The sequence below is a fragment of the Trichosurus vulpecula genome, chromosome 7 (assembly GCF_011100635.1).
Source record: "Trichosurus vulpecula isolate mTriVul1 chromosome 7, mTriVul1.pri, whole genome shotgun sequence".
Taxonomy (NCBI): Eukaryota; Metazoa; Chordata; class Mammalia; order Diprotodontia; family Phalangeridae; genus Trichosurus; species Trichosurus vulpecula.
This window is the reverse complement of record NC_050579.1, coordinates 266,752,231-266,764,855: the sequence shown is the minus strand read 5'-3', so window position 1 is coordinate 266,764,855 and position 12,625 is coordinate 266,752,231. Positions and strand designations below refer to the sequence as shown.

At 39.7% G+C, this 12,625-nt stretch overlaps 1 pseudogene; it reads right to left on the bottom strand.

Moving 5' to 3' along the window:
* Positions 1 to 1,875: 1,875 nt before the first annotated feature.
* LOC118857985 lies at positions 1,876 to 3,938 on the bottom strand (annotated as a pseudogene).
* Between the last annotated feature and the right edge of the window lie 8,687 nt (positions 3,939 to 12,625).

The following is a 12,625-nucleotide window of genomic DNA, read 5'->3' as shown; positions in this document are numbered from 1 at the left end:
GTATAGAATGTGCAGAAATGGGTACATGAATTACAACTTGAAAGATCAAGGGGAACCTTTAAAAGCAGGTTAGAACTAGGAAAAGTAACAGATTCACACACACACATATGCCTAAAACATATTTAATACAAATAAACCCAAGAGTTCAGTTCAACAAACATCAAAGCATCCACTATATTTTCAAGCACCGTGCTAAATCCAGGGCCAGATTTAGATGGTGGTTGTTTACTAAAGCACCCAGAGATATATAACTATGACTTTTCCAATCTTTATTTGTCAAAAAAATAACCTTTAAAATCAGGTTTTGACAGCTCTGAGGTACCACCTCACACCAATCAGATTGGCTAATGTGACAAAAGGAAAATTATCAACGTTAGAGGGGATGTGGGAAAACTGGGACAGCAATGCACTCTTGGTGGAGTTGTGAACTGATCCAACCATTCTGGAGAGCAATTTGGAACTATGCCCAAAGGGCTATAAAACTGTGAATACCCTTTGATCCAGCAAGACCACTGCTAGGTCTATATTTCAAAGACATAAAAAAAGGAGAAAAGGACCAATTTGTACAAAAATATTTATAGCAGCTCTTTTTGTGGTAGCTAAAAATTAGAAATCAAAGGGATGCCCATCAATTGGGGAATGGCTAAAAAACATATGGCATACGATTGTGATGGAATATTATTGTGCTATAAGGAATAAAAAGCAGGACAATTTCAGAAAAACCTAGAAAGATTTACATAAACTGATGCAAAGTGAAGTGAACAGAACCAGAAAAACATTGCACACAGTAATAGCAAGATTGTACAATGAAGAACTGTGAGCAATTTAGCTATTCTCAGTAATACAATGACACAAAACGATCCCAAAGGACTAGTAATGAAGCATGCTATATGCCTCCAGAGAAAGAACTGATATATGAATACATGCTATTTTCCTTCCTTCCCTCCTTCCCTCCTTCCTTCCATCCTTTCTTCCTTTCTTCCTTCCCTCCTTCCCTCCTTTCTTCCTTCCTTCCTCCCTCCCTCCCTCCCTCCCTTCCTTCCTTCCTTCCCTCCTTCCTTCCCTCCTTCCTCCTTCCTTCCTTCCTTCCTTCCTTCCCTCCTTTCCTTCCTTCCTTCCTTCCTTCTTTCCTTCCTTCCTTCCTTCCTTCCTTCCTTCCTTCCTTCCTTCTTTCCTTCCTTCCTTCCTTCCTTTCTTCCATCCTTTCTTCCTTCCTTCCTTCCTTCCTTCCTTCCTTCCTTCCTTCCTTCCTTCCTTCCTTTTTTCTTTCCCTCTTTCATTCTTTCTCTTATTTGAGTCTTCTTACACAAAATGAGTGGTATAGAAATGTTTTACGTGATTTCATATACATAAACTATATCAGATTGCTTACCATCTCAGGATGGGGGAGGAGAGGAAGGGAGGGATAGAATTTGAAACTTAAAGGTTTTTAAAAATGTTTAAAAATGCTTCAATATGTAATTGGGGAAAAAATAAAATATATTAAAAACAGTTTTGACCTTCACATTAGCTAGCTATTATGATGCTGCACCTTTGACAATAAATAATAATAATCATTTTTATGGCACTTTAAGGTTTGCAAAGTACTTTCCAAATATTTCATTTGTCCCTCACAACAACCCTGGCATATAGATGTTATTATTATCCTCATTTTTATAGATGAGGAAACCAAGGCAAACAGTGGTTAAGTGGCTTGCCTAGCTACAAGGCTAGTAAATGTCTGAAGCAAGGATCAAACTCAGATCATCATGATTCCAAGGCCAACACTCCACCCACTGCAGCACCTAGCTGCCTGATGTAAATGAAGTCCGTGAACACCGTCTTTCCTGGGGAGATGAGGTCCTCTTCAAATTTCAGCTCCCCTTCCTTCTCCCTCTAGGAAACCATGGCTCTCATTTGTATTGTATTCTTGGTATCGCTAACTTGGCAGGGGTGCTGGAAGAGAGTGATCAAGTAGGGAATGAACCTTTGAGTGGAGTTTGTCCCACACAGCCCCAGTCACACCTCGAGTCACTTTGATCTTGTCTACTTCACTAAAACAGCGATTCTGGCTGTACCGGCTTTTGTTCGTATTATCCAGTGAGCCCATTCCCTACAATTTCTTTACCTAGATCCCGTCAGAGAAATACATGCCTGTGAGGGCAGCCAACAGAGAGGCTGTCATTACTGTAGAAGTCTCAAGGATAAGGTCTTTGGCAATGTGCTCTGCATTCCAAATGCTACAATCAGCGATGACTGGGAAACTAAAGCACAATGCATATTCTGACATCTTACCTATTACTGTGGCCTACGAACACCCACATACCCATATCCTACATGACACTGATGGAGCCACTGACCATGCAAACCCACAGGGCACATATTCCAGCACCAATCAAGTTTGGGTTTTTTGGTTTTTTGCCTGTGTAGATGTCACCAAATTGTTACCAGTAACTAGAAGGTTGTGGCATTTCTCTTTGAATTATTTGATGATGTTAATTTGGAACATGACATTTCTTTGGGAAGAGTCCTCCACAATTGGGTGCATCTTATACAGTGGTTATAGATGTTTTTACTTGCATTTCCTGCTTTTTCACACTTGTCTTTACGCTCATTGCTCCAGATTTTTTTACTTGCATTTCCCTCTTTTTCTCACTTGTTGTCTTTGCGCTCATTGTTTCGCATTTGTTACCAGTATATTAGGTTACATTTTGCCACGTTCTGCCCAGAAACGGCTCAGAAAAGATTTTCATACTGTGCTGAATTCAAATTAAAAGTGATTCAGTTTGCAAAAGTGAATGGAAATCGTGCTACTGAACGTAAGTTTGGTCCTCCTCCAACAGAGAAAACAATCCGAGATGGGCTACAGGAAGAAGAAACCCTACTGAAAACACTACGGCAGAAGTCCATGAGAGGCAAGTCAGCAAAATGCCTGATTTAGAGAGGGATTTGAAGATACAGATTGAAGAGCAAAGGGCAATTGGAATTCCTGTGTCCACAAAGATGGTTCAGCAAGAGGCAAGAAGAATTGCTGATGAAAAAGAAGTTACTGATTTCAGGGGAGGACACAATCGGTGATTCAGGCTCATGAAACAGAGTGGACTAAGCACGCGTACGCAATGCACCAGACTTGCCCAAAAGATGCCTGAAAGCTACGAGCAGATGAATAAAACTTGAGTTCAATAACTTTATGTAATACATTTTCTTTCAAATTTTGGGCCCCAAAACTAAGGTGCATTTTATACATGGGGAAATACAGTAATTCTTATCGTCATGGGTGCCTGTAGCAACCAGCACAAAGAAGCTATTTCTTGGTGTTCTTGGAAAACAAGGCGTAGTCCAGGTTCCTCTTCAGGTTTGTATAGATCATGATGACTGGTAGTTTATCATTCTCAACCACAATGAATGTCTTCCCTTTCATGCCCCACAATAGGATTTCATTACCTTCCTCTAGTGTGAGCCAACATTAGATCCTCTCACTTTGTTATGATCTCGCCCAGGAAGCAGTCATGCTCTTCCTCCTTAAAACGTCCATATCCCAAGAGGAGATAACGCCCACTAGGTGGCTGCTGATCTTGCCATTGTCTGTGGTGGGGAGCCCATAGACAGCTATGTCTTGGCATGAACATATATCGAGGCTTTAAATGCATCTGCGATTTGAAATTTCGAGCTCAGGACCACAGCGTCCATGATAAAGCTTATCTCTTTTTCACTTTGTCAGCCTGGAATTCTAAGGTATGATTGTGATAGATAAAGCTAATATACCTTCTGTGAGTGGCCACAGCAACGGCCATTCTAGCCTCAGCAATTGTGCCCACAAGTGGGGTCTTCGGGATTATCTTCTTGGTCAGTACTGCAGTCAGGTCTGCTTGATCAGCAGTCAAGTCAATGTGGTCAGGGAGGGGGAGGAAGTCTGAGGAAGTGAGCCCCTCCCTGAAGTCAAAGAGCCGGGGCACCATGGGAATGTAACTGGCACTGCTGCCAATCAGATAGAGCAGGGAAGGCGGGAGCCAAGTCTCCCTCAGAAGAAGTCACCTGTAGTGCATTTTCCTTTTTACACCTTTCATTTCAAACCGTTGACTCATATTGAGCTTGTAGCATGCAAAAAGCCCCGGATCTTCTTGAGAAGAAATGCTGTTGACCCCGTTTCCTCCGTCTGGGACTCATGTGATTGACTTTTGTTTTTGTTTTTTTTTTTGGCCTTTGTTTTCCACCTTTCCCTTTTCCCTTATTCTTCCTCCCTACTCCCCATTTCATCCATAGTGAGTGTGACATTTACAGCTGATTCCCTGCTGGGGACAAGTGGGTGCTCTTGAGAAGGGGCACCTCTAGGGCTTAATGGGAGAAGAAAAAAGACCGAGAGATGTTCCTGAAGTCACCACTGTTCCCCCACACCAGTCTTGCCACACTGTGATAAAAGCAATAAGACCTATGCCATTCTCTAATCCAAGGGTTCTTAACATTTTTATGTGTCATGGACTCTTCTGGCAATCTAATGAAGTCTACTGAGCCTTTCTCAGAATAAGTTTTTAAGTACATAAAATATACAGAACTACAAAGGAAATAAATTGTATTGAAATAATGGTTACCAAAAATATTAAAAGTTCCACATGACTGTTTTATATCCAGGCGATCAGGCAGCAATAGCAGCGGCCTGAGCCCTTAGTCCCCTGAGCCAATCAAGTCTTTTTTTTTTTAGAGGGGGGAAGGCAAGGCAATTGGGGTTAAGTGACTTGCCCAAGGTCACACAGCTAGTATGTCAAGTGTCTGAAGCCGGATTTGAACTCAGGTCTTCCTGATTCCAGGGCTGGTGCTCTACTCACTTCAACACCTAACTGTCCCAGAAACAAGCCTTGAGAGTGGTCTCACTACCTTTCAAGGAAAAATTAGCCTATCTTGAATGCGGGAAAGGGTTAGAATATCATTCCCATTAGATCCCATATACATATAACTATAGTGCGCACACTAGGGCAGTCCACTTAATGGATCACCAGCAAAAACATTACATCAGGAATGTAAACTCTTAAAGAGTAGGGGCTGTTTCATTCTTTGTATTTATACTCCCTGAACTTAGCACAGTGCTTGGCACATAGTAAGTGGATAATAAATGCAAGTTTTTAGAAATTAATTGGTCATTATTTTTATAGGGAAAAATGGGATTTAGTCCATGCCCTGATGGATAGTTTCTCAACTCTGGTAATAGCTGGAGAGTCACTGAGGAGCAGCAGGGAAGGCCTGAGTGCAGTGCTAGTAAATGCTTAACAACTGGGCTGTGTGTGGCGGGGGATGGGATACGTTTGCATGACACACTTTTAAGTTTAATCTGCAATATTAGCACTTTGTTGATCACTTTCTTAAGTCTAGACAAGCCATAAAACAATAAATGGAGCCTCAGTGTGTAGCATTTGCCAATTTCTGAGATGTAAATACTGACACTAAAAGTTTAACAATGTTAGGTTAGTCTCCAGCAATAGGTCCATCGTATCTTTGTCTGGCTGAGGTCAGTATGGGGCTGGAAGAGACATAACTCTAGCATGACAGATTCTGAATATGGAGGGTTTCAGAAAATGATCAGGACGAGGAGGAAGGATTTAGATTAGAACCAGTCTATCACAAGAAAGGGAAAGCCCTAAAAACCTAAGAGATTTTCTGGAGAGCCACAGGAACTTTGTTCAAACCTATAAGAATTCCATGATTTCACCTGTGAGGATATTCTCTCAAATGATGCAAACTACCTCTTCTAATTTAGTAGGTGACATTGAAGACAATTTCACCACCACACAGATTTTCCAAACTTAGCCCTGCTGCTCAGAGGTCAGGCCATCACTGGTCCTCTTTTTGAAGCCCTTTGAGCCTATAAGGATATGTTGGGGCTTGGCTCACTGGCTATGTCATTTTTCTTTGCTTTTTTAAAAATTTTCATTTTCAGTTCCAAATTCTCTCCCTCCCCACAGCCCCTCTCCCACCTATTGAGAAGGCAAGCAATATGACACCCATTATACATGTGGTCGTGCAAAACATTATGTCCACGTTAGCAAGGTTGTAAAAAAAATAGGGGAAAAATAAAGTGGAAAAAAGGCAGAAAACGTCATTCTTGAGCCTGGGGGGTGGGATGGAGTGTCACCTCCATGGCACGATGAGGCGTTGGTATTTGCTTTTTAAAATTCAGAGTGAATATAAAGTGCTCAAGAATAGAAACCAAATATCAGAATGCATTTTCTTTTCAACGTGTTAAGAACAATTCACAGTTACATAGAAATTTGGCAAATGGAAGGAACCTCAGATTTTTCTCTAGCTCCAACTAAGAAAAGACATTCTTCAAATATTTTATGAATCTTCCTTCTCCAGAAAAACATATAGAGATGTCATCAGAGGGCAACCTTTCTGAAATTGCAAAACTTCCTCCACCTCACCTCACAAATATGACCGCTATCTCCCTATAACTTGGGCATGATCTAACTCCCACAATCCTGGTGGTAATAGAAATGGGATTTTCTTGGGAGTCAGGAAGGCCTGGGTTCAAGTCCCATTTCTGACACATACCAGCTATGAGAGAATGAGGCAAGTAATTAATAGTCCACCAATCAACTTTTAAGGTTATACAGGGTGTCCCTAAAGTCTGGACACATAGGAAAATGGATGGCAACGTGGACTCATTGCATCAAGTGCACGTGAATCTTACAAAGCGCGTCAATATTTGTATCACAAATGATGGAAATCATATTGAAGATGTTACTTATTAGTATTCCAATTAAATAAAATGTGGTTGAAAATTTCATTCATTTCATTTCTTGAAAAATATGCATTTTTGCCTATGTGTCCAGACTTTAGGAACGCCCTGTAGCTTTCACAGCTATTGCCTATCTGTGTTTGTGGAGGAAGCTTCTCTTTACCTGTCTGTCTACCTATCTGTCTGTCTGTCTGTCTATCTAGTTTTTGTGTTTATTTTTAGTTCCAAATTATCTCTCTTCCTCCAGCCCCATTGAGAAGGCAAGGAATATGACACCCATTATACATACGAAGTCACGCAAAATGTATTTTCATAGTAGCCATGTTAAGAAAAACAAAGCAAGAAAATAGAATGAAAAGATACGCTTCAATCTACGCTCGGAGTTCATCAGTTTTTTCTCTGGAGGTGGATAGTTTTCACCACAAGTCTTCGGCATTTTTACGGATCATTTTCTCTATCAGAGCAGCTAAGTCTTTCACCGTTGAATATTGTAATAATACTGCTATTATCGTAGACATTGTTCTCCCACTTCTGCTCACTTCACTGCATCAGCTTACGTAAATCTGTAGAAGTTTCTTCATCAGATTCTTCATCTTCAGCAGTTCCCAAGGCCACTCCGGCTGGAGGCAAGCTGCTTAACCTATCTGAGCCTCAGCTCAAAGGTAGCGGCTGTGTTTGCTTTACCTGCTTCCCAAGGAATGAGTGAATTCGGCCATTAAATAGGAGGCTCTTGCCAGGTATGCGTGTGCCCAGTGCTTTTACTTAAGCAATGAGCAGCTGCTTCTGGGAGTCTCAAGATTGTTTTATTTTCTTTTTATTGCTTACCATGAACGCTCCTAAATCTGGTAGGCTATGGCTAGATGAACACATATTACAGCAGCAGTCCCTGGGGAGCAGATAGAATTTCAAGGGGGAGTCCCTAGGCTCCTGGGCGGGTAATATTTCAGAGAGGAGATCTCTACACTGTGGCTGTGGCTAGGATTTCAAGCCTGTGGGAAGCACTACATAGGAAAGCATTTGTTTGTTTTAAATATAAATGAAGGCTTTGCAGCAAGTGATAGGTGTCGATTCAGTCGTGTCCAGCTGATTGTGACCCCATTCTGGGTTTTCTTGGCAAAGACACTAAGATGGTTGGCCATCTCCTTCTCCAGCTCATTTTAGAGATGAAGACATTGAAGGAGAGACAAGTGATTTGCCCAGGGTCACATAGCTAGTAGGTGCCCGAGGCCAAATTTGAACTCAGAAAGATGAATATTCCTGATTCCAAACTCAGTGCTCTCTCTACTGTGCCATCTAGCTGCCCTCAGTGAGTGATATGGTACCTGGCAATTCCCAAAACATATAAAAGCTCCCAGTGTATGCATATGGGGTGAGGGATGGGGGCGGGTTGATGAGCATTTATCCTCTTCAAGTGGATTGGGTCTTCCATGCTGGGCAGTTTGTACGAGCCACCATTTTCTCTGGAGAGAAAGGAATCAAAGGGAAGTCAACACTAACCAGAACCAAAAGTATCTTTTTTTTCATATAAAAATAACTTTTAACCTTCATTTTTCATAATTTTGAGTTACAAATCCTCCCCTCCTGTTTCAACAATCCTGGTAGCAGCTGTTGTGGGGGCGAAAGACCAACACAACCCCAACAACAAGAATGCTACCAGCATGCTGCAAAAGCACAGGTTCTTTTGATCTGCTTTACTAAGGAAAGCAACGTTAAGGAGTTGGCAAGCTTACTTTAATTCAGCATACCAATATCATTCGCTTAGTTCAGGGGAAAAGACCAGCACCCCGAACTTCAGAGCAAAATACAAACAAATTACAAACATCAACAGACAGACCCAATACAATTCATAGTTACCAACATCTGGGTTCAGCCTGGGAACTCAGAACAAGGGCAGGCCCAGAGTCACAAGGGCCACCACTGCTGTGGGTAAGAGCTCAAAAGAAGAGAAAGCCAACCCCTGGTTTTATACCTTTTTCAGGGTCAGGGGTGAGTCACACATGCGACTCACCCACGTGACCTAGAATTGTCACAAAGAGGCAATTTAAACCCACGTGGTCTAAAAGTCTCTGATGTCCCAAACCTATCACTCAAACTCATGTGTAAACTAGGCCCTCCCTTAGTTAGCCCCACCTGGAGCCCCACCTTGGTTACCAAGTCACACCCACATAGGTTTAGCACCTAATTGGGGTTTGGGCCTGGGGCTTAGCACCTAGTAAGACTCAAAGACACTTAATCATTTTAAAACAGTAAGAAAGTCCCAACTCAACTGATATTACACCATTGAGAGGGTAAGCAATTTGATAAAGGTTATACATGTGTGGTCATGTAAAACATGCTTCCATACTAGTCATGTTGTGAAAGAAAACAGACCAAGAAGAAAAAGAAAGTAAAAAAAAGAACAGATGCTTTGATTTGTATTCAGATTCCATCAGTTCTTTTTTTGAAGATGGACAACATTTTTCTTCAGAGGTCCTTCAGAACTATCTGGCTCTTTGCATTGCTGAAAATAATAATTCATGGTTGATCATCGTACACCATTTCTGTTAATGTGTACAATGTTCTGGTTCTACTCACTTTACTATGATCTGTTCACATTAAGTCTTTCCAGGATTTTCTGAGAGCATCTTGCTCATCACTTCTTATAGCACAGTAGTATTCCATCACAATCACATACCACAACTTCTTCAGCCCAGTTGATGAGCATTCCCTCAATTTCTATTCTTTGCCACCACAGAAAGAGCTACTATAAATATTTTTTATACGTATAAGTACTTTTCCTTTTTTAAAAAATCTCGTTGGGATACAGACCTAAGTAGTGGTATTGCTGGGTCAAAGGGCATGCACATTTTTATATCTATTTGTGCTAGCTCTAAATTGTTCTTCAGAATAGTTGGGCTAGTTCACAACTCCATTAACAATGCATTAGTGTCTCATTTTTCCTATATCCTCTCCAGCATTTGTCACTTTCCTTTCCTGTCATGTTAACCAGTGGTGGTTCTTTGCCCTAATGACCTTTTTTTTTTTTATACTTTTGTTAACAGTGCCTTGAATGTGCAGTGCATCTTTGGGCATTTCAGTTCAAACTTTACGGGATATGTTTTGTTTGCAGCTGGTTTACTCAGTCTATGACCTGTAATCTCAGATACATCAACATAATTGATCATAGAAAGCCAAGATTTTACTTGTTCAGCATCCTCCGCTTAATGTGGTGATTCCCCACAATTAAAAACCATTACATTGTTTGCTCTAAGATATCTGTCTTCAAATTCTCGGGAGAAACTTTGACCACGTGTTATCATATCATAAACTGTTATAAACAAAGCGCTGTGCTTATACTATTGATAAACATCAATCACAATATACATTTTCTTCATTTTATTGATACTAAACAAAAATTTCTAGGCTGAATTAACAAATGGCAGAGGCTATGCAGATTAAATATGATCAAATAATGTGTGTGACAAACCTGTTTGTCATGGGAAAGTTGTGACCATTTTTCCCATAGAGTTAGAATATATTTTCAAGCACAGCATATTTTCTGAGCAGTAGTACATAATCCTGGTTTTGAGTTTACATTTCATATCAGAGTAGTAATTAGTCATTAGTTAATATTACTGTTAAAATAAAAGTCAAAATAAAGACAAAAATACACTTATGAGTGAAAAGTAATACTTCCTCCTCTCTTGTAAGATTCTGTTCAGTTATGCACAGATGCACACCAGCCATCATGAACGATGCTCCAACTTCTTGGGGCAAATATTCATCTCACCCCGTGGTGGGATTTAGCTAGTTCACGTTGGTTTGGAAGAACCAGTACCTAGTTTTAGGTACTTTAGGTTAAGGGAACTGGTTGTTAGCGAAGGTGGTGCCTGGGCTGGTTCTGTGGAGAACCAGTTGTTAATTTATTTGAATTCCACCACTGGTCCCACCCTAAGCTTCATGATAATTGCTTATGTTAAAAAAAAAAAAAGGACACACATATTATAGTTCCTGCTGTGCAATAGAACCCAAATTTCTCAATCCTGCTGAAGTAAAAAAAAAAAAAAAAAGCACCAAAACTCACAGTAAGCAAATGTCTCCTTGTGGTCCATAACCCTAACCCTAACCTGACCCCGAACCCTAACCCTAAAGTGCCATTTGAACAACAGGTTCATGGAACTCAACTTAAAATTAGGTTTTGGTTCTGCCAAACCAGTGCAAACTGGCTGAATCCCACAACTGGTGTTAACCAATCTGATAGGTGTGAAGTGATATATCAGAGTTGTTTTATTCTCCAATCAGTAGTTATTTAGAGCATTTTTCATGTGATTATTGATAGTTTGATTTCTTCTTCTGAAAATTTCCCATTCATTTCCTTTGACCATTTATCAACTGGGGAATGGCTCTTATTTTTGTGAATTTAGTTCAGTTACTTATACATTTGAGAAATGAGGCCTTTAGGGAAATGATAAATGCTGGAGAATATGTGGGAAAATTGGAACACTATTGAATTGTTGGTGGAGTTGCAAACTGATCCAACCATTCTGGAGAACAATCTGGAACTATGCGCAAAGGGCTATAAAAATTTGCATACCCTTTGACCCAGCAATACTACTTCTAGGGTTGTATACCAAAGAGATCATACAAGAGGGAAAAGGACCTGTATGTACAAAAACGTTTATAGCAGCCCTTTTTGTGGTGGCAAAGAATTGGAAATCAAGGAGATGCCCATCAACTGGGGAATGGCTAAACAAATTGTGGTATATGAATGTAATGGAATACTATTGTGCTATAAGAAATGAGGAGCATATGGACTTCATAAGAACCTGGAGAGTCTTATATGATCTGATGATGAGTGAAGGGAGCAGAACCAGGGGAACATTGTACGCAACCACAGACACATTGCTTCTGTGATGACTAATTTTGATAGACCTGGCTCTTCTCAACAATGCAAGGTTCTAAGACAACTCCAAAAGACTCATGATGGAAAAAGCTATCCACATGCAGAGAAAGAATCACGTAGTCTGAATGCAGATTAAAGCAAACTATTTGCTCTCTTTTTTATTTTATTTTTGGTTTTGTTACATCTTTCTCATGGTTCATTTCATTGGTTATAATTCTTTACAATTTGATTATTGGGAAAAGAAGTTTAATGTGAAGGTATATGTAGGACCTATATCAGATTCCATGCCATCTTGCGGGGTGGGGGGGGCGGCAGGGAAGGCAGGAGGAGAGGAAGGGGGAGAAAATTTGGAAATCAAAAACTTGTGGAATTGAGTGTTGTAAACTAAAAAAAAAAATTAATAATAATAAAAAATAAAAATTAAGCCAGGTTAAAAAAAAAAGAAATGAGGTCTTTATAAGAGAAACTTACTGCAAAATTTCCTCTCCCATTCCCCCAGTTTTGTGATCCTTTCTATCTTTTTTAGTCATAAACTCTTCCTTTATCCATAGATCTGATAGGTACATTTTCCCATGCTTCTCTAATTTGCTTTTAATATCACCCTTTATATTTAAATAATTTATCCATTTCCACCTTATCTTGGTATGTTGTGTGAAATGTTGGTCTATGCCTAATTTCTATTAAGCTGCTTTCCAGTTTTTCCAGAAATTTTTGTCAAATGGTAAATTCTTACCTCTGAAATCTAGATCTTTGGGTTTATCAAACACTAAATCACTTTAGTAATTTACTACTATGTGTTGTATACTTAATCTATTCCACTTTTCCATCACTCAATTTCTTAGCCAGTACCAGGTTATATTTGATGTAATATAATATAATGTATAACACAATATAATGTAATATAACATAACATACTACAACGCAATACAATATGATATATATAATGTAATACAATGTATACAATGTAATACAATATAACACAATATAATATAATATAATGTATTTGTAATATAGTTTAAAATCTAGAACTGCTA